Source organism: Lathamus discolor, chromosome 13 (assembly GCF_037157495.1).
Source record: "Lathamus discolor isolate bLatDis1 chromosome 13, bLatDis1.hap1, whole genome shotgun sequence".
Classification (NCBI taxonomy): domain Eukaryota; kingdom Metazoa; phylum Chordata; class Aves; order Psittaciformes; family Psittacidae; genus Lathamus; species Lathamus discolor.
The window spans coordinates 10,879,907-10,901,381 of record NC_088896.1 but is presented as its reverse complement, the minus strand read 5'-3'; the positions used below and the strand labels follow the sequence as shown (position 1 = coordinate 10,901,381).

At 42.6% G+C, this 21,475-nt stretch overlaps 1 long non-coding RNA gene across 4 annotated transcripts in view; it reads left to right on the top strand.

Moving 5' to 3' along the window:
• LOC136021509 (uncharacterized) overlaps window positions 1–21,475 on the top strand; it is a 69,808-nt gene that overhangs the window by 14,177 nt on the left and 34,156 nt on the right. The gene's annotated exons all lie outside the window — the stretch shown is intronic.

Below are 21,475 nucleotides of genomic sequence, written 5' to 3'. Positions count from 1 at the left end.
CTCTTTTCCCTGTTTTTGGAAGGAGCCCATGAGCTCTAAAGCACAAGAGAAATGTCTCTTAAAAGAGGTCATATTGTTGGCATCGGCGGTCATCATCGCCCATCTGATTTACTGTCACGGAAGGGTTATTCCCGAACCAAAATAACTGGATCTGTGGGAAAACTTTAAAAGACGTCCTGTGTTCATGTGGCTGCTTAGGGAAGAGCCCGTTGGTGCTGAGTAAGGGTAAAGAGGGAGAGCAGGTTAGTTTCACTTTTTCCCAAGGTGGGGAAGGAACGAGTCTGTGTTTCTCAGTGTGTCAGAAGAGCACTTGTGCGCTCACAGTGACTGACAAATGGAGCTGTGGGAGTTTGTTACAGTAGGAAAAGGGTTGATGCTTCCAAACAGATGCCCAGGAGCTTTTCCTTGACTGTGCCAGAAGCTGCTTCCCAGCTGAGATCCCAGGAACTGGGGTCACTGGTAAAGGGTAAATTCCACAGTAACATTCCAGGAGCTTGATGGGTACAGAATCATAGAATGGTTTGGGTTGGGTAGGACCTTAAGATCCTTTTTGGCCTCTTACCCCTTTATGGCTTCTACTGAATGATCCAAATCGGATTGGAAAGCTGCAGGGGCTTTTAATACCCTGTCAATCAAGTTGCCCTTTCATTTTGTAATCCACAGAGGCTGTAAAGATAGCACAAGAATAATGCAGGCGGTGAGCACTGACCAGTGTGTTCTCGGTGCTTACATGGCTGCTTGAATTTATGCTCTGGTACAGCACATACTATCTGCCATTTAGAGAGCTCCACACTAGGCAATACTCCTGCCCTTGTTCTGCTGTTACTGTGTAAAATCAATATACTTATTTTACCACAGCCACTTGGACTTCGCAAACTAATGTTTAGAGGGCTTGACCAGACAGGGTGTTATTGTACCTGCTTCAATTTCTATTAAATTTGCAAAATGTGTTTAAAATGGAGAGTGTGAGGCTATAGAAATTATCTAGAGATAGGGGAGAATGCTTTGACATTTTCTATTTAGCTTATAAAAAGGATTGAGTGGTAATTTAAATGTAGTTGCTTTCCCTACCAGTGAGGATTTTGGTACTCAAAGGCCTTTTTAGTCTGCCAGAAAATACATAGTATTTCATTGGAAGCTGAAGCCATACAAATTGAAATTAGAGGCTGGGAACATTTTAAACACGATTTATTGATCATATTCTGGAACAAATTGCAAGGGCAATGAAGATGCTCAGAGGTTCAGAATCTATTACCCCAAGAGTAGACTATATATTAGCTAATCAGTAGCTTAGGCTTAGTCAAACCCAAGTATATTATTCTGCACAATGGGTGACTCATTGCAGCTCAGTCTTCTGATACACAGCTTAAATTTGAACTTGCTTATGGAATCATAGAATAGTTTGGGTTGGAAAGGACCTCAAGATCATCCAGTTCCAACCCCCCTGCCATGGGCAGGGACACCTCACACTAAACCATCTCACCCAAGGCTTCATCCAACCTGGCCTTGAACACTGCCAGGGATGGAGCACTCACAACCTCCCTGGGCAACCCATTCCAGTGCCTCACCACCCTAACAGGAAACAATTTCCTCCTTAGATCCAATCTAAACTTCCCCTGTTTAAGTTTGAATCCATTGCCCCTTGTCCTGTCACTACAGTCCCTGATGAAGAGTCCCTCCCCAGCATCCCTATAGGCCCCCTTCAGATACTGGAAGGCTGCTATGAGGTCCCCACGCAGCCTTCTCTTCTCCAGGCTGAACAGCCCCAACTTTCTTAGCCTTTCTTCATGCAGGAGGTGCTCCAGTCCCTGATCATCCCCGTGGCCTCCTCTGGACTTGTTTCAACAGTTCCATGTCCTTTTTATGTTGAGGACACCAGAACTGCACACAATGCTCCAGGTGAGCTCTCACTAGAACAGGGTAGAGGGGCAGGATCACCTCCTTTGGACCTTCTGGTCATGCTTTTCTGAATAGAAATCCTATGGCTATTACCAAGCAAATCCTACCTGCGCCAGGCTTTGCAGGCATGTTTTGAAAAGCTCTTTCGTTTCTCTCCCTGGTCCTGCTTCCTCTAAGTTACAGCTTCGCTTTATACAAGTATTTGTACATAATGTGCATGCAAATACATAACGTGGGTGAAGGAGGCTTTCCGCAGTGGCTTTCAGTGGCTGATAAGGAGTGTAACCACATGCACTGATTATGCAGAACATGAAAGATATCTCTTGCAACATCAGGGTTTAGCTAGAGGAAGAAAATCCTTCTACAGAATTTGCATGTTCTGCTTGGTACTTAAAAGGAGGTGTGGTGTGATAAGGGGTAGTGTTTCTGTGGCTAAAGACTATTTAATTCTATTGGGTTTAACGTATCCATTTACTGTGATGCTTTGGTAAAAATTAGCACTTAATTTCTTGAGTAATGACTTCTTGAAATCCACTTAATTTTCTTCCTCCTTGCCCACATCACTGAACACAGTTATTAATTATATTTAATAACTGCTGTCCAATGTGTCTGATTCCCTAACAAATGTAACAGAGCATTTATCAGGGACATCTGTAGATTCTCTGCCATAGTTAATATTATGGGTCAAATTCCTTATGCTGTCTTTGGGTCAGTGCAACACAGTTTGAAATATTGAGTGGGATCTGAGATAGATGATTGCCTTCAACTCTTTTTGCCTGGCTGAATTGTCACATTTCCTGGAAACATTTGATGTTAACTTATAACTCAAAATCTCAACACATCAGTGCAAGTTGAGCGCTTTCCTTTTCCCCCTGAAACATCAGAGTTCGTGCAGTCATCGAGTCCTTTTTGCTCTCGCATCAAAATGAAAAGCCCAATGAATTTTCTGTTGGACTAAGAGCAAGTTTAATGTGCTCTGATGTCATGCACTGAAAATGCTCTGTTGTGGATGAGATCCTGTCTGCAAAACGCTTTAAGGGGCAGTACTGTGTGTGCCACACAGGGCATGATGCTTCACTCAAAGGGAAGAAGTCAGCCGAGCCTTGGCTGGGAATCAAGTTGCAAGCAAAGCAATAACCCCTCTGCCATCCAGCGCAGCACCCACTCAGCCTCACCAGTCGAATAACGTTAATTCCATTAAACCAAACTTGTTTGGTAGGGAAGCTAGTGCTTTGTACAGCTGCTGACAGGAATGGTGAGTACTCTTGAGCTGTCAGGGCTGTTAGGGTTGAGCATCTGGCTGTGATGCTCTGCAGTGGAAGCGTGCTTCAAGTGCTTCAGCACTGGAGTGGACACTTGGTGCAGTGCTCCTGGCTGCTGTTTCCATCACTGCTGCTTTTCCAGGTAGAATGCAGTTCACAACATTGCTCATTGGGTGCCCAGGATGGGAAGGGCTCTTGTTGCACTTTCATCACCTCCCTCACCTATCCTTGTTGCCTTAAGGTAACTCTGAAGCTTGGCACCAGACAGGATATTTCATGTTTAACTTCTAGGAATTGCCTGTGAAGCCAAGCTGCTCTCATTTTAAGGCTAGGTTTTCTCTGTAGTAAACCAGAACATGGAACTACTCCCCCGTAGCTTTTTGTTTGTGATTAAACAAACCAAATGGCAAAAATGTTTGCTCTGTAGCATAGCAACAGTTAAATGGGCTGTTTAGCAACATAACTGAAACTGATCCTTAAAAATAATACAGCTTTTCCCATTCAAAGAGATGGTATTGGAGGCACCTCTCTAGATAGGGTAATGCTCCTGTGGTTAGATATAGCATAATAAATTAAGACATGCAGAGTTCCGATTCTTCTCTAGTTTGCCTGCTGCTCTGGTCCATGGCCTTGGCTGTCTTGTTTCTCTGTATGTCCTCATGCTTCTTTTGGAGTGGTTTACCCTCTTTTTAGGATCAAATAGCCCGTCAGAAAGCAAAGGCAGTGGAAAAGCTTTCTGTAGCCATTGGTTCTTGGTGCTGTATTTCAAGGAGGTTGTAACCACAAGTGGATCTTGGCTTCCTGTTTTTCACTGTAATCGCTTTGAATTGGTCTTCTGTGGAGCAGCGGGGCTTGCGGATGAGCAGGAACATGAGGCTGGTGCGAGGGCTTTGATTTCTCAGAACTGTATAATGTGCAGGGAAATTTATAACTGGGATTTAATGGGAAAATGGGAAGTTCTAGGGTATCAAAACACCTGGAAGTCCCGGATGTCAGTAAGCAGATGTTTTGCATCGGTCAGCTACTGCCAGGACAAGGACATAATCCTTTATCAGTGACTGAGATTTCCTATGGCGCTCTTGCTGTGAGTGTTAAAGGGCTCGCTTTCAGTGTCACTTTTCACACTGTTTTGAGCTGGGGCTTGTGCTGCTTTTGAAAGCCAGCACTGGGTGATCCCTCAGATGCCTGCTGCAGCTTTGCATCCTCGGCTCATAGTGTCAGTGTGCTGTGCTGTGGGAGTGGACACTGGTTCTCCAGGGCAGTCACAACTTTCCCTGGTTTTCCTTTAGTCTTCTTCTATGTGAAAGTTACAGAAGTGAAATCGAAACAGGTTTCTTGCCATGTCAAGAGAAGTGAATTAAAATTCCAAGCAAAGCATCTTGTGTAACCCCAGGCTGGGATTTCTTTCTGCAAGTGGGTGTTTTCACTACTTGGCCACTGATCCAGCTCACTTTAGGTGCAATGAGGTGTTTGTAAGGCCTTACAGAAGTAGGAACAGGTAAGCAAGGTGGGAAGGCAGGAAAAGCCTCTGTGTTTGACCTACATTCTCAGTCTGCCCGTTCAGAGCCTGCACTCAGAACATGGTGAGTGGAACACTTTAATGTAATTCAAAGCTTTCCTCCCCTATCAAACCTGATTACTGGGTGTGCACTTCATGTCATGGCTCTATTAAGAACTGGAACAGCACAGGCTGTTCAGGACCACTTTTTTCTACAACATATAGAATGGAATTATTCCTTTTAACAAGTGAAAACCCCCATTTTATCGAAGAGAGGTTTGTATTTTATGAAAGCTTGGGTGCTCAGTTAAATGCATCCATTTAAGCAAGCCAATCACAGGCTTGTTTTAGAGAGGTTTTTAGTTATTGATAATCACTGGCCACCTTTGTTTTTCCATTATTCCTAAGGCACGTTTTTTTCCTCTTCCTTTTGGAAAACACAGGGTGCTTGATAAAACCAAACTATGCAATCAGATGTGTGCAGAGTGGAAGCTTTCTAGGCAAATCCCCTGGGAATCAAATGATAGTTGGGTATCCATTTATCTTTCTCCTGAAATACGTTTTCTGCAATGAAAATAGTGCCGGGACAATGAAAATAGTGCCCCTTTGACAGGAAAAAGCAGATACAACCTTTTTCCACAACCAGGTTTGAGCTTGGGGAAGATGGGAATGAAGTTATACTCAGCTGCACCTTTATCGAACATGCTGCCAGCACCCAGCTGCAGGAGCACAGCACCAAGCAGAGGCTTAATAACAGTTCCCAAATACATTGCTGAGAACAGCAGGGGATTAAGCTAAGATCCTTTACCTCAAAGGTATCTCCAGAGCTAAGGGTTACCAGCCAGGCTGCATGAACTGTTCTGATAACAGTTCAGTTCAAGGTTCTGAATCTGGTTGGGGATTTCTTGTATTCCACTTTGGTTTTGATATTGAATGGGTTTTGTCTTTTCACTGTTTCCCGAATGATCTCCTGAAACTTTCCATTACTACAAATAACTAAACAGCATTTTTTTTCTGAAAGCTCTTTGCTTTTGTTCTCATTTAGGCTTCCTTTCCCATGAAGGGTACAGTCAGGTCATTTTTGGAGGTCCCTTTCAACTGTGATTGTACGACTTCTGTGCTAGCCAAAGTCCTTTGTCAGTTTTTACCTGAATGTGTCAATAGCTTTGATCAAGGCCAACTCCTTCTTGTAACTTACCCAGCTCTAGGCTGCAGTAATTAATTTGGAGATAAAGTAAATCAGTAGCACAGATGTCTTCCGAGTTCCTTGCCATCAGTGGGGTTATTTGCCTTTCCTGGGCAAGCTTCAGCAGGACTGGCATTCATTTGTCATCAAGAGCGAATTTACCGTCTCTGTTTTGGGCTGGAAATCCGGTGGGGGTTTGTAATGACAAGGATTCCTGCATTTCCTGGGGTTGATTTGGCAGGAAACTCCATCATTTACTACCATGCTGTTACTCTGGCCTTCTGTGTCAACCTGAATGAACTGGAGTGTGAAAGTGCAAGCTTTGACTTCAGGATTAATGAACCAACTCTGTATTATTACTGTGTGCTGTGTTCTTGCCCACTGTTCACCTGGATTGCAAGGCAATTACTAGCTTCTGAGGCTCTTGAGTAGAATTGCTGTAGCTTTTTCTTTTAACTCTCTAGTGCAAGAAGCAGATGAAAGTCTCAGTCCCTCCAGCTTCTTTATTGCTCTAATTTATAGAACCCGATTCATCCTTTGTCCATTACCTTAATACTAACTTAAAAGCAGTAGAAATCAAGAGGTAGACAGTGTTTTGCATGGACAAAAGAGGAATCCATCCATTTAAGCTTCCGAAGTGTTTTGTCTATGTGAAAAACACTGGTGAGCCCCTGGTCCAGGGTAATGCCCTGTGGTCTGTGGAATACTGCTGTTCCTATTCCAGCTTTGTCATAGAAAATGGAGTTGGGAATGATAGATGAGGATGGAAAGATCTTTCCTACCTCTGTGTTCAGCTGTAAGAAATAACCCTTGGTACAGCTCATTCTGCTGGGGCCATGTGTCAAATCGCTAATCCTTAATGGACAAAATGATCCTGTTCCCAAATTTCTGTAGATATTTTGGAAACTTCAGTTGTCAACATCTTTGTCTCCTGACTGGGTTCTGAATGGGAAGCTGGAAGGGCTGCTGCACCCAAGGCTGACTACTGGATGCTAAGTTCACATCGCGCTCCTTCCTGCTTCGTCTTAAAATCATGTTTTATAGTTACCCATTGCTGTGGCAGTTCCTGGAACACTGCATGGCAGGGACTGTCCCAGAGTTCTCCATAACTCTGTAGAGTTAAAGAGAATATAATAAATAACATCTGAATGCGTACTTGGGGAACAATAATGATACTACAGATGTCAGTGGCGGGGGGGGGGGGGAATCTGCTGTGATGTAAGAAGCAGCAGTTGGCAGCAAAACCCTTCTGAGCAGGGGAAATCTAAATAGGAGCCACTTATTAACCTTGTGCTGCTCTGTTGAGTGTTTCCCAGAATGTTCCTTGGTGCCTCTGACTTTCTGCCAGGGCACCAGCTGTGTTCACTGTCTGGCCTTCTCCCACCCTGTGTAGTGTTACCATGATGCTACCAAACCCTTGTGCTGCCTGTTTCCTGGGGTAGGGCTGCCTGTGCAATGACAGCCTTAATCAATGAGTGTTTAATTGTGATACAGGCAAACTCACAAACAGGAGTGTGTCTATAGGAATAGTTCCTTTTCCTCTGCACTTTATGTACCTAGAATGTACTTTATCCTTTGGTGTATTATAAGAGCCTGTCACCCATCAGCCTGCAGTAACTGGACTCAAAAGACGCAGATCTTCAGCTGGTGGGAGCTCTGTAGCTTTATGGAAATGAGCAGGGTAAAAAGGCAGTTTCTGAGTAGAATGAGCTTGGCTATAAATCTGAAGAGAACCCCCTCAAATAAAAATGAGCTTATTTTCCCTGTGGGATGCCAATAGAAGCAATGTTTTTCTGAAGCTGTCATGGGAGCTTAAAACCTGTGTGTAAAAGTCTGCAAGTAGCAATATGGAATTTCTTCTGCCTTTTACATCTATCAAATATAATACTGTCTCTGGAGGCAACCTGCTGAGCAAGTGCTGTCTCGAACTGTCCAGCATATGTGATGCTATACTTGCAGAGACGATTCCACACTAAACATAACCCATGAATTTCACCTTCCATTTCTGTTAATGTCTTTGTATTTGAAAATAGGGCTGTTTAACTTCATGTGGGTGACACCTGTGATATGTTTGCCTGTTCAGTTCCAGACTGATTGTATATTATGATTATTTAGAGAATTGAGTAACACCTTGTTTTAGCATCACTTACATTAACACTAATTGCACATTGAATTTCTATGGCAACTCTGAAGGCATCCACCTTCACCCTGTAGTGATTCATTATCTGTGTAATACAGTTCCTTCAAACAACGCAGTGGAGAAAACTGCTGTTTTCTTTTAATAGCAGCTTTTAATTTACTGGAAGGAGCTGTGATCAGCCACCATGGGATAATCGCCACCTTCCCCGTCAGTGGCAGTGATGTTTCTCTTCATGCACAGATAGTTTAGTCATCTCATGCTCTAAGGCATTAGATGCACCAGGAAATTCCTCACTAGTTCTTCTTAACCTTTTCTTATTGTAGCGAAGAGCCTGGTTTATAAATGCAGGTTGTAGAACTGATGAGTGCTGTGAACGCCAGCCCAGCCTGTCTGTAGCCTGCTGATGTGCAAGGTGTCCTCCTCTCATTGCAGAGCTGATGTGTTACCTGAATGGGGAGATGACAATACAACCCATTTGAGCTGGACAGTTAGTTATCAAAACCTGTTTAAATCCTGTCGATACTTTCAAGCCTAGAAAGGCACCTCCCAAGGTCTTTGTATTTGAAGTGGTTATAAATCCATAAGATAAGTTATGAATGTATCTTTAGATGCTTACCTTTGATAAAGGAATTGGGAAGGCAGACAAAGGTGTTCGCTGGGGAATGGTTTGTCACTCATTTTCAGCCTGAAAATTATTTCGTCAGCCTATGCAATGAAACATGGGGGATGCTGCATGCCAAGGAGCTCCGGCCTCTTGTTGGAGGTGTGGAGTGAGGCACAAATTTCACTTGCAATGAATATCTCAGGTAGTGAGAATTGTCACCCCCTTTGTTTCCTTAAACCAGAGGCCAGGCACAGTTAGGAAGTGCTGCTGCTGTCCTAGCAACTTTATTCCTCTAAAAATCCCCATTCACATAATGAGAGTTCCTTTGTCTACGAGAAGTGGTGAAATGAGCATAAATGCGGATGCTGAAGCATGGGATATATAGGAAAACTCATTAAAGACTGCAAATAACAAATGCATCATTCTGCTCTCGCCTACTGTTGCAGGGTTTAAGTTCCCTAACCTGCTTTGCCAACCCAAACCAACCTGGCAGGCGATATTCCTTTGTTGCAGTAAGTGTGCTTACTCACATCCCTTCCCAGTGCTGGATTAACAAATGTGCAAGTAAAAATAGTAATGTCTAAAGTTCTGTGCAGCAGCCACTGATCTGGATGAAGTCAACAGATTCAGAGTAATTATTTGGCTTGCTCAGCCCCTTCTCTACTTCCAACTCTTATTCAGCCCTTGATGGTATCAAATAATTTCCTGAATGAAACAGCAATTCTGGCTCAATAAAATATTTATGATTGTGTTGAGTGTTTACTGAGCTCTGCTTTGAGCTTGCCTTTTCTCTATTTGCTTATTGGGATTCATGTTTCTCCATAGCTCAGGGACAGAGAAACCAAAACCCCACATGTTAAGAGTGCTATAAACTACCTAGTGTGGGATGTTTGAAATGGTCATTTAGTTGCCTTCATCTCTTTTTCCTGAGGCTAATACCAATTTAAAGATGCTCATTCTTAAGCTTTCATTTTCCTGGTGAATGAAGCCATGATTAAGAACTGGCTTCCAAGAAGCAGATTATATTGGGTTTTAGCATTATAACCTTGTTCTCATTTTCTACCACTGTCCTTGATTCTTATAAACAGCTTACAGGTGATCTCTCATCTCTCCCTTCTACATGAAATCATGGCTGTGAATCTTCTCTAAGATGTTTCTTCATCAACCAACCCATAAGTGCAGTACTGAATTGTTGTAACTCGGTATAAATGTAAGCACTACACCTGACATGCTGCCAGAGCCCCTTATTCTGGGTTTTATTATTAATAGCAGACTTGTGGACAGCTAGCTGGCATTGATGGTGTTTGTTGTCATTTATGAAGGTTAATATAAAATTGACCCTCTGTAGATGTTTTCTTAATGCTTCTTTTATAACTGCTGCCAGACAAGGTGACTAAATCTGAGGCACCATAAATGTTGAAATGGAAAATAAGCATCTGCTGGCTTAGTTTGTTATTGACCGGTCAGAATGACTCCAGATAGGAAGCACCTCGCACTGCTCTCCTTGTAGAGGCTGTGTGCTCCTTTTCGAATGGTTCCTGGGCTGGTTTGGAATGTGATATTTTTTCCCTCTGTGACCAAATAGGTGTTATTGCAACTGCTAAAATCACTGCTTCGGTAATTCTGTTCTAAGAAATTCCACCTTCCTGCTTCATGAGATGAGGGGTGGGTGATCATGACACATTGCCAGATGTTTTACAGCAGTCATTGTTTTACAGTACTGCAAACTAGTGACTTGCTAAGCCTAACCTTCAAAACCTTGAAGGGGTGGGAGGTACATTTGCTGCTCCAGTAAAAGCCTGATGCATTCCCCAAGAGTGGAGTGACTGACTTCAGTGCCAGTCAGTCTTCAAGTTTTGCATTAGATTTCCTAGATCTCCAGGTTTCCCTTCCTTATCTGACATGAGCATTTAATTTATACGTATATATATATACACACACCTGTAAGCTGAACCCAACTTTGAAAGTGTTTAGGAACAGGCATGGGCAGAGGCAAGTGTGTTTTAGTCTGTGGCTTCTTATAGAATCACTGCAGGTCTGACTCACTTATATTTTTAAAGGGTTAATATTTATGGCCAGAAATGACTGTGCTTTTATCATAAGGATGTAACTCACAAGGGCTTTATATGGAAGGAAAGTTGCATGTCTTCTCAGGTTCCTACAGATCAATTCTGTGCTTCTGAGTACTTTTGCCAGCATGGTAGAAAGGTTTGAATGCATATTCATGGTCAGTTATGTCTTTGCTTACTGAGTTAAGCAGGTTGCTTACAAAGCTGTGATTGCTGGTTAGGTGTGGTAGCAGCCTTGAGTTTGTGCTGTTTATCTTCTGTCAGTTAATTCCTATCACAGCCTCATTCCTGCCTTGAATTTCAGTGTGAAAAACCTGTTGCATCTTGAGTTTAGATGCTGGGAGCCTGGCTTTCTTTTAAACAGCACACTGGGGCCACTTCCCTCATCCAAAATGTATGAGCAGAGCATAGCTAAAGGACGCAGAAGGCAGAGCTTGTCAGGGAGTGCAGCAGGGTCAGTTCAGCTACCTGGCTTTCATCTTTCCTAGAAATAAAACCAAAATACCCTCTTTTCCCCCTGAATCTACAGAAGCAAGGCAATTTGAGAAGTAATATTTTTGGTGATTTACTCTTTATGTAACTTGGTTTAATGATGCTGATCGCCACCAATCCTGCACTGGAGAGTTCCCAAGGATGACTCCATCAGAGGAGGCTCAACTGCTAAGCTGCCAAAGTGCAGGGGATGGCTCCAGTAATTAAAGTCGCAAGCCTATAATGAGTTACACTGCAATTTCATTTGGGTTTAGGGTTTAGACACAGCTAGGAAGGCTCAAAAAAGTCAAATGGCACAGGATAAGGATAAACTCAGCCCCACAGTCACACCCACCAGTTTTAGGCATGTGGTTCCCTTCACTGTAATGTGTTGCAAACATCTGGCCTATTTACTAAGCTGGCAACCAAATGCATAGGTAATGGTGACAATGTCAGGCTTTGTCTTATGACAAGGGCTGGTAGTTGGCAAGAGGCTCTTGCTCTGCTCAGTGTGAGCCTGACCAGCAGTTCACTGCTGGAACTTGATTCTTGAACACTCTTAAAGGTATTCACGTGGATAATAAACAGAGGAGGTGTTTTCTTTTTAATGTGTTCTTTATCAGTGTTCACTTCCCTCATTCTTCCCTTCCCAAAATTTACCCTGATTCCAGCACATGGAGCTTTATCACACCCTGTAAGTTTGCCCTGGACTGTAATTCTTTCACTTTTAGTTGCTTATCTCTTGTCACCTTTTTCCTCCATCCTCTAAATCTCTTTTTTGTCTCCTTTTCTGTTGTCTTTCCTGTCTCTTCTGAGCAATCTTGCTACCCTTGGTTTGTTTTCACTGCAGCCTGCACAAAACCTGCTTGCTCACTTGTGCTTGGGTAAATTAGTTTTTGCTGACACATGTGATTCTCTTCCAAAGAACTCATTGGTTTGGGCAAGAGCACTTGTGTTCAGCTTCTGCTGTGCTTAAAGTCTTAGAGCTGCCTTTTATTTTATTAGTTGGATCTTTAATAAAAAAGAGAGATAAGTAGGAATCCAGCCATGTGTCTTCCAAAGTATTTTTCTTGCTGATACTTCAGTTAAGTACTGAACAATATTCTGACTTTTGGCATATTCCTCTACATTAATCCTAAAATGGCAAACAGTTCTGGCCCTGTACAGGATCTTAGCAGGCAGCTGGAGGCCAGTGTTAAGTTTGCAATGCCTGAGTCATGGTACCACACTTTGTGATGGGGGGAAGTCATGATTATTTTAGGAGTGGTGATTTACCTCCACTCTGGCATCCTAAATACAGCACATCTGCCTTGCTCTTGCTGACCAAGCAAAAAGGCAGTTACTGTCCCAAAGAGCCAAGGAGCTAAGAATAATGCCAAGGTGACAGATGGTGAGGGGCAGATGTGGGGAGTGTATGGATGAAAGGCACAAATTCTGTTGCTTTTCTTACAGTAATCCCCTACAATACACTTTTTCTCTTTAAAGGCAGAAGACCAAATGTGTTACCAAGCCAGAAACTGCAGTAAATTCAGATGTATTTAGCATAAGGGAGTTTTTTGCTCTTCAGTTATGGATTTCCTACCAGAACAGCCAAATCAAAATATCTGCTGCAACCATCTGAATATAATCTTGGGCAAACAGACACTTGATGCACTGTGTTGAAATAGCCTACGAAAGCAAATATTAGTATGAGGTACGAAATGCAAACTGGAACTGGAAATCTAGATAGTGAAAAAGCCACAAAGCACCAGCTTGTGTGGGATATTGAGAAGCTCAGGCCTGATTCTGTGAACCTGCTTCACTGCATAGATACCCTTGAATTAAATGGGATGGAGCAGGAACACATTTGAGCAAGGAGTTGTGGGATGAACCCTTTGGCGTTAAATTCTGAAGAGGCCCAAGTGCTTCTGACACTATCAGCTCAAAGAGCAAATGCTGTTGGAGCTGCTCAGAGCTTTATCAGAGAGGACACAAGTCTTTCAGTACCGGGGGATCATAAATTAAGGGAGTGTTACAGCAACCAAACACCTGTCAGTACAGGATATAATACAGATGTGAGGTAACTTTCCTGCTTGCACATATCTTTGGGAGTTAACTCTTTCCTTTTGGCACAAGATGCCACTGCCTAATGACTCCAGAGAGCAATGCCTGTGTTACTCAATGGTTTAACCAGTGTCCATTGTCATGCAAAAACACGTATTACTGATCTCAGTGAGCTGGGATGCTGCCCTGTATAATAGTGGATGTCTGCTCTTCACTGTTGGTCACACCATTGGTGACCAAACACGGCTCTGGTTCCCAGAGGTCTGCAGTGATTTGATCTCTTCTGCCACCATGGGAATGACATGGGCCATAGGAAGCAGTGTCTGCTTTTGGTCTTAGGCAGAGATGGATGGATGAGAGCAGAGAATAGTGAATTTTTGAGCTAATAATGGCTGTTTGCGATCAGAACATTTTCCATTAAACGGTTCATGTCTTTACACTATTAAAAGTTGTTGAATAATGCAAGGATAGATTCAGAGAATCTGAATTTTATAATTCTCTAAAGAAAAAAGATTGCAACACAATGTATTTAGCCACAGTTCTAATAATATTACTTTTGAACAATGGACGGTGTGTTCTATTTGAAATACCTGGGAACATCAAATTGGGTCCGATGAGTCTCATAAAAACACAACTGATAAAAGGACAGTAATCCAAGAGAACACCATTAGCAAAAGGCATGGCTTAGATAAAGCAAAAGGGACATTGGGTTTTAATGGAAATTGCTAAACCAGCCTCCTATTAACATCATTTCCAATTAAATAATCAATTTACTTTGTAGCATGCTGAATGGGATTATTAAAAATGGCTCTGTAGTACTGGCTCTCTTTTGTTATGGGAAAGTATATGGATTTGGTGCCAGGCTCTCATTAACAGAAACAAGCAGTGGGCCATGGCACTTGCGTTGCATTAGGATTCTTGTACTAATTATTTTCTAATTAGGACCAATGAGAAATTGTCATCATTGCTCAATAAACATCCCAGTCCTTAATATAAGGACTGCAACTGCTGGACACTTGGGTTAAAGTTCAAAGCTTGGAAACTTTAACAAAGCTCCCATTGATGACAGTGTTCATATGGTAAATGCATGAAGGTAGAATTTACCCAGTCTGCTTTGAAACACTTGTTCTGTCTTGCGATTCATACTATAGGAAATAACAGGCACTCTGATGTGTTCAAGTTTGCTTGGCTTATAACAGCTTTATGTGAGGAAAATGCTGGGATAAAATCTCTTTGGTAATACTTCTCTCCAGAATTCTATATAGGAAATCCATAACTGAAGAGCAAAAAAAATCCCTTATGCTAAATACATCCCCCATAGGGATGCTGGGGAGGGACTCTACATCAGGAACTGTAGTGACAGGACAAGGGGTAATGAGTTAAAACTTAAACAGGGGAAGTTTAGATTGGATATAAGGAGGAAATTCTTTCTTGTTAGGGTGCTGAGGCACTGGTATGGGTTGCCCAGGGAGGCTGTGAATGCTCCATCCCTGGCGGTGTTCAAGGCCAGGTTGGACGAAGCCTTGTGTGGGATGGTTTAGTGTGAGGTGTCCCTGCCCATGGCAGGGGGTTTGGAACTGGATGATCTTGAGGTCCTTTCCAACCCTAACTGTTCTATGATTCTGTAATTGCTCCCTCCTTGTCAGTTTTAGACCAGTGTGATGGGGAAGGCTTTCTTGTGGAGCCTTGAAATAAATGCTAGGACTCGCCTGTAAAGAACAGCTGGTGTAAAAGGCAATGACTTCACCTCCGAGGAGGTCTTACCCCCTGCTTGGCATGATCCTCACTAATACTGTCAGGTTTTGCTGCTGTTATTGTTTCATTATGTTATGAAGAGGTTAAAGCCTCTGCCTTCAAATAGAGACCTTTATACTGAAGAGTTTCATGTTTGCCCAAGCTAGTGTTTGCTTGGTGGAGATGAGGGGAGAAGAGATTCGCTTGGATGCTTACAACCAGCATGTGCAGGTTGGGGTTCCAGCCCTCCTCATGACTTCCATGAGGGATTCCTCTTGCCCTAAAAGAGGCTAAACCTGCCTTGTGTTCTCCTAATACAATCTCAAGGCTTTAAATCACTGATGGGATGAATGCAGCTGACTAGCCTGGGGTGATGCTCTCCTATCAGCCCCAAATCCTTCAAGGACATGAAGGTGGCTTTGTTTATGCGGGCACCTTCCTCTGGAGATGAAAAGCTGTTTTCACCATCCCATTTAATGGCAGCTTTTAGAAGCCCATCCAAAGATAAACTGAGCCAACAGGAAGGCTTGGCTGTGTTTAGAGCAGACCTGAAGGCAGCAGCTAATGAGCTTTTATGGTAAATAGACATCTTTTGCTCTTTGAGTACTAGATCCCAGAAGTAGTTATGTGGTGTTCCTGGGATAGAGGGTGGCTCTGGCAATCCTGCTTTGTCAGAGGAATTGGCTTTTACGCTGTGTTGTAAGTATTAATCCAACTTCTCAGCAAGATGCTGCTGCGGTTTGAACTAGTCCTCAGTAACCTCAGGAATGAAATAGCCTTTGGCACAGAAATCCCTTCTGCCACCTCCTTGTGACAGATCACAATACAGTAAGTGAATTCCCCCTGGAATTCCCTACGCTGCCGTGTGATTCGTGTGTTTGCTGCAAGATTTTTGTCAGGTTTCCTCAAGAAATCAGACTTCATGGCCATGGAGCCAAAAGGTTTCTCTGTAGCGCTTTCTTCATCCCTGCTTGTTATGTGTGGGGACTTGCTATTTACAGACCAGGTGGCAAAAAGAGGTGTGATGTGGGGAGGTTTTGAATGAGATGGAGGGGCAGAAGGGGATGAATAAAGCAGGAGTTTCCTCTGTTATTGAACATAATAATCTGAATGACACAGCAGTGCCCAGAAACTTGCATTGTGTGGGGGTGACTGAGGATTTGGTGAGATTACCCTTAATCTTCCTCCATCAATAAAAAAGGAAACAAGAATAGATCCCTTCTTGGAAAGACAATGACATTTATTGTGTTTGCTAGAGCCATAAAATAGGCACAGTATGTTTCATGTCATAAGAACATCTAAATCTTCATAGGTCAGATACTAAACTTTATCTGCTTTGCCCTAATGCAGCCATGGCTAAATGCATTTTTCTGTAAAGCTCTGAAATTCCTTATCTGACAGAAGGCTTGTAAATTGGCCCAGTGATAAATAAATGTCATTAGTACAGAGATGCTGCTAGGTTCTAGTTGTCATTGGAAAAGACAGCTTTAAACAGATAGAGGCTTTATCTGTCTTGATAATTAATGAGCTGCTGCCTCATGCTTTTTTGTTGCCTCATTTTCTGGGGTTTTTACCTGTGCTTTTTGAGTAAAAATGAAGCCTGCTCCATGTGTGAGCATCAGAAGAGGTCCCACATGCATTGTGCTTCTAAAGCTAGAGCTGGAAATACAGATGGTCTAATGCTGAGGATGCTAAACTGGGCTGGAGAGCCCTGGACTAAATTTCTTGTTCTGTCAGCACTTTGAGGTCTCCAGTATTAAAATGCTATGTGAGAACTAGGCAGTAATGATAATTTATCTCCATCACAAATTGCCACTTCAAAACTGAATAACATTGCTTCCACATCTTAAAACACTTCTTGATACACACTATGTGGACGTATAGGCCCTCTAGAACGAAGCATTATTTCTGCAGTGACATTTCTACTTGGAAAGTAACATAACAAAATCTTGGCTGGCTTTACAGTAAGACATAATCCAAAGAAACACACATACAAGTGAATGTTGCTGAACATCCGCCACCCGAATGAAGATCGGCTCTGACATTTAACATGGTGTTAAAGCATTGATGTCTCTAGAGCTTACTGATATGCCATGAGAAGTTTTCTTCAATAGAACAGATGAAGATTAGTTAGTTGTTTACTTGGATTTAGAGTGTGGGCCTCAGAATGGGTGGAATTTTTGTGTTGTGGAAAACAAGCTGTGCCAAGCAAAGCTCAGGTTGATTCATGAAGGCGAACACACAGTTGTGCAGATTAAGCCTATACGTCACTTTGCTTGAGAAACTATTGCAGTCATTGGCTGCCTTCACACCAAAAGCGTGTTGTAAATCCTTTGCTGGTTGTATTTGAGAATGAAATCCCATTCCTTTGAAATGAACCCGTGCACAATCCCACTTGGATCGTGGTGCCAGTTTTGGGGACAGTTTCTTGAAGATTCAAGTCTGAATCTCAACCTAAATACAATTTGAATGTCAGTTTATGTATTACCTTAGAATTTTGTATTCCTCTACCACCTCTGTGAACCTGTCACAGGTAAAGCCCAATAATAGATGATGTGTAAATAACCCATCACAATACTGGCCGCTGGCTTCATAAAGATGAGTCCTTGAAAAGCTTGCAGTCTAAGACAAGAGATAATAGATAACTGTACGTGCAGGGAAGGGAGCAAACATGATGGTCAAGAAATGTGAAACTCGAGCACCAGGAGCTGGAACTGCAGACAATAAACAAGCTCTTTCATAATAGGTTTTTGAACCTATTTAATTAATAATTTAATCTAATTAATAATATTAAGTTCATTTGCTTTTTCAACTTTGACTCGTGAATCCTGCGTGATGCTTGGAGTGGCACTCTCTTCCTTAGGTGACCTGTTTTAGGCTGCACGTGTTGGAGTAGCTGCTCTGATTTCTCCTACAGCTGCACTTCCCTATTTTTTCTGGTACTTCACTTCAAGGATTGCTCTGGAAAACATCAAGTATTTTTCATAGCTACAAAAGTTTGCTAATGGATGCTTCATGATAAATCTTTCTCTAAACAGCAAAATACCCACCCTGCATGGGGCTGGCTGTCACGAGCAGCTTGAGCAGCCTCTGGCATCAGTTTTGTCACTTTTCACCTTTCTGAGTGTTCACCAAAGTTTGCCGAGTTAATATTGGTTTTCCACCACTGAGGGAGGCTGTTTGGTGGTGAAAAATACTTATATTTAGCTTGAGCAGAATCTTCTGGTATTAGTGATTTGTCACACATGGAAATACATTAGTTAAATGGCAATGTTCTTAACTTCACCTCACTAGAAAATCCATCTGTCTCCAGTCCCATAAAAATATCCCAGATGAAAATGGAAAATGCTATAGATAGCAGCACTTCTTCCAAGAAAACGTCAGCAAATCTGTTACCCTTCTTACCACTATCATGTAAATACGAATCAATTTGGGATTCAGATTGTATAGAAAATGTGGAAAGAAATCAGTTGCAAGCATTCTCATGAATTTTCTGTTTTGCTCAGACCTGATGGACTTTCCTGCTCCGTGTTGCTAGATGAAAAGGCTCTTTTAATCTCATTCTGCTTGTAGACATTTCCATGGCTCCACTAACTTCAGCTGAAACACTTAAGCTCACATCAGCTCAGGGTTTGGTGCTCATGTTGTGCAGACATACACACTCACAACCACCTACTTGAATAAATGCCCCTGAACAAACACCCATTCATTGACCAGCTCTGTTTTATTTATTGGCCTTGCCTGCACTGCTGCGAGATGTGTATTGTGAAAGTAGTTTTGATCCTGAACTTGCTTGTGCAGTTAAAACATCCCATATATCGGACGAAATGCTGGAAAGGTACCCAAGGAGAGAGCTCTCTTCTGGTGGATACGTAACCCTTGCCATCTGTCTGACCTGTGAGGTCCAGTGCAGTGAAGGAGTAGTATAAAATATGCTGACTCCTGAGCTTTAGGAATGATTTCTGATGGCGATGCTGGGTTTGTTCTCCCTTGCAATCACAGCCACATACCCCTCGGTTGTCACAGATGCTTTTTGGCAATTAAACAAGCTGTTACTGCTCACAGCAAGCCCTGGCTCCCCAGTTTCGTTTGGAAACCTTTACCTTTGAAATGGCTCGTTACTCAGCTTCTCTCAATCCCTATGAGCTGCTTTTTTCAAGGTTTCTAATTTACATTGCCATGACTGGGCAGCAGTAAATCAAAGCCCAGCTGCAGCTACTGATCTCCTATAACCCTTTTTTTCCTCTTAGTTGTAATTTCAACTATAAGCCCAACAATAAGCCCATCTCTTAATCTCAGCATGCACAAATGGAAAATGGTCAAATGACGCACAATTTTAAGCTTCTTGCTGTATAAATTAGACAGAGTGCGTCAGTTCACTGGAATACTCTGACCTTTTCTCCTTAAAAATATTGGAGAGGGGAAGATCAGGGCTGAGCCCGAGGTTAAAAGTCTTCTATATTTACAGCGTGCAACTGGCTAAGCATAAGGTACCAATATGTACAGAAGCTGGTACTTAAAATATATGGGGAAATGGAAGTTGGGGCATACAGAGAGAAGTGCCAGTAAAAGCCAGACTGTTGCTAGCTTTCAGCAGCTAAATTTACTATCTTATTTATATAGGATACTATTTCCCATCCTTAAGTAGAGGGAAGAGGGATATGCCAGCTACCTGAGGGAGTTAAAACTGAATTAGTAATCACTTTAATTAGCATTGCCTGTTAATGCAGGGAGCCAGATTTGCCCCTGCTTCCAGCAGTGTGAGGCTATTAGAGTCAAGGGAGGGCAGAGCGTGGCTGGCTCTGTGCTGCTGCAAGGGAAGCCAGGAGCAGTGTAATGCTGACATGGGGTGATGGGAGCCTGTCAGCACCATGCTGGCTGCAGTGAGCACTTGAGCAAGTCCACTGCAACATCATGGGATAACTTGAGTATTAATCTTAATGCAGCCCGTGGCTGAGTGTTGAGCAATGTGATGTGATGAACTGATCTTGCTATTATAAAGATCCCCTTCTGACAGCGTTGTGGGAATGGGCTTTTCCCCCCTTGGTGCTTGGGGGTGTTGCTGTGGTGCTGTTCTGTGAGTTGAGTTTGGTTTCTAATCACCTGCTGCTGCAGTGGTCATCAGGTCATACTTAACAGAATGCTTTAGAAACTCAGCAGGTTGGTAATGTTTTGTATATGGGCACAGTTCTATATAGAGAGATATTAAGAGAAATATTTTTCATTTTATGTCACTGAATACTTAAAAATTACTTCTACAAAACAGATTTATTTTAGGTTTTTTTAACAAAAAATCACATTAATTGTTTTAATGAAACCCTATCTTTCAAACAAAGTGCAAATGATGCTTATTAGGTTTTCCCTTCTCTGTGGCTTCTGTGCTAGCCCCTGCATGGCTGAGCTCCAAGCTGGCCCAGGGATCATCTCTTAATGTTCTTCACTTCAGCACTGCTTATGTGAAATCAGTTACTTCATTATTAGTATTTCCTGTTCTTGGCCTAAAGGAAAATGATTCCTTTAGTGTGGAGAGAGAAATGAAATGGGAGAAAAATTAACAGGATCTGATGGTAGAGGCAAGGTTGAATTTTAGTTTCATGGGCTACCTATAACCTAAGGCTTTATCTGAGCTGAAATGTCAATAAAGGTTATTTCTCAAAGCATTTTCTATCTGTTAAGTTGTTGGTGTTTCTTTGAAACAGGAAGGAATCACTTGGTATGTCTGAAATGAATCTCAGAATCATTTAGACGTAGAAAAACCTTTCAGATCAAGTCTAACCATTAACCCAGCACTGCCAAGTGCACAACTAAAGAGATGTGTAGATTGTGGTACTTGGGGACATCTTTTAAATGCCGCCAGGGATGGTGGCTGAACTGGACACAAGCGATGGCTTTAACTCCTGACCCTGGTTGATCCACCGGTGGTGGCTGTGATGTTAACACCTCTCCCACTAAAGTCGTTCTCATCTTACTTCAGGGAACACTGTTCTGCAGCAGTATCTGGATGCCTGTGGTCAGGGTGTTAGTCTGATGAAGTGGTTAAGGAGGCTGAGGAGGGCAGAGGGGAACAAGGGCTCTGTCACAGCCCTCAGTGCTCCTTATTTCAGTGCAGTAGGTGGGAGGTTTCCAGAAAGGTTTGTGCAGTGACCACTGGTCACTGAGCACCAAGGGTTTGCGGTGGAATGTACTAATGTAAACCCAGCCCAGGCTGACTGAAGACGTCAACTGGATTTTAAATAGTGAAAGGCACAGGGCATGAATGTGCTGGAAAAATGAGCACTGGGAAGGAGGAAGAAAAGATGGAAAATCTCTTCAAGTGAAACTCCAGATTTTTAAAGATGCAGAGCTTGGACTGGGGAGACCTTAAAAGATCCAAACCCAGTGTGTGCATGTGTTCCAGTCACAAGCGAAACGCCTGTGTGTACTTTTGTTCCTTCGGCCTAATGCTTCTTCAACTGAGTGGGAATTAAGCTCCAGGCCACTTTAAGACTCCCTGCCATCCCTTAAATCTACCCACACGCATGCAGTGTACCTGTGTTTATTAGCAAATGCACCTCAGTCTTTATTTGTTC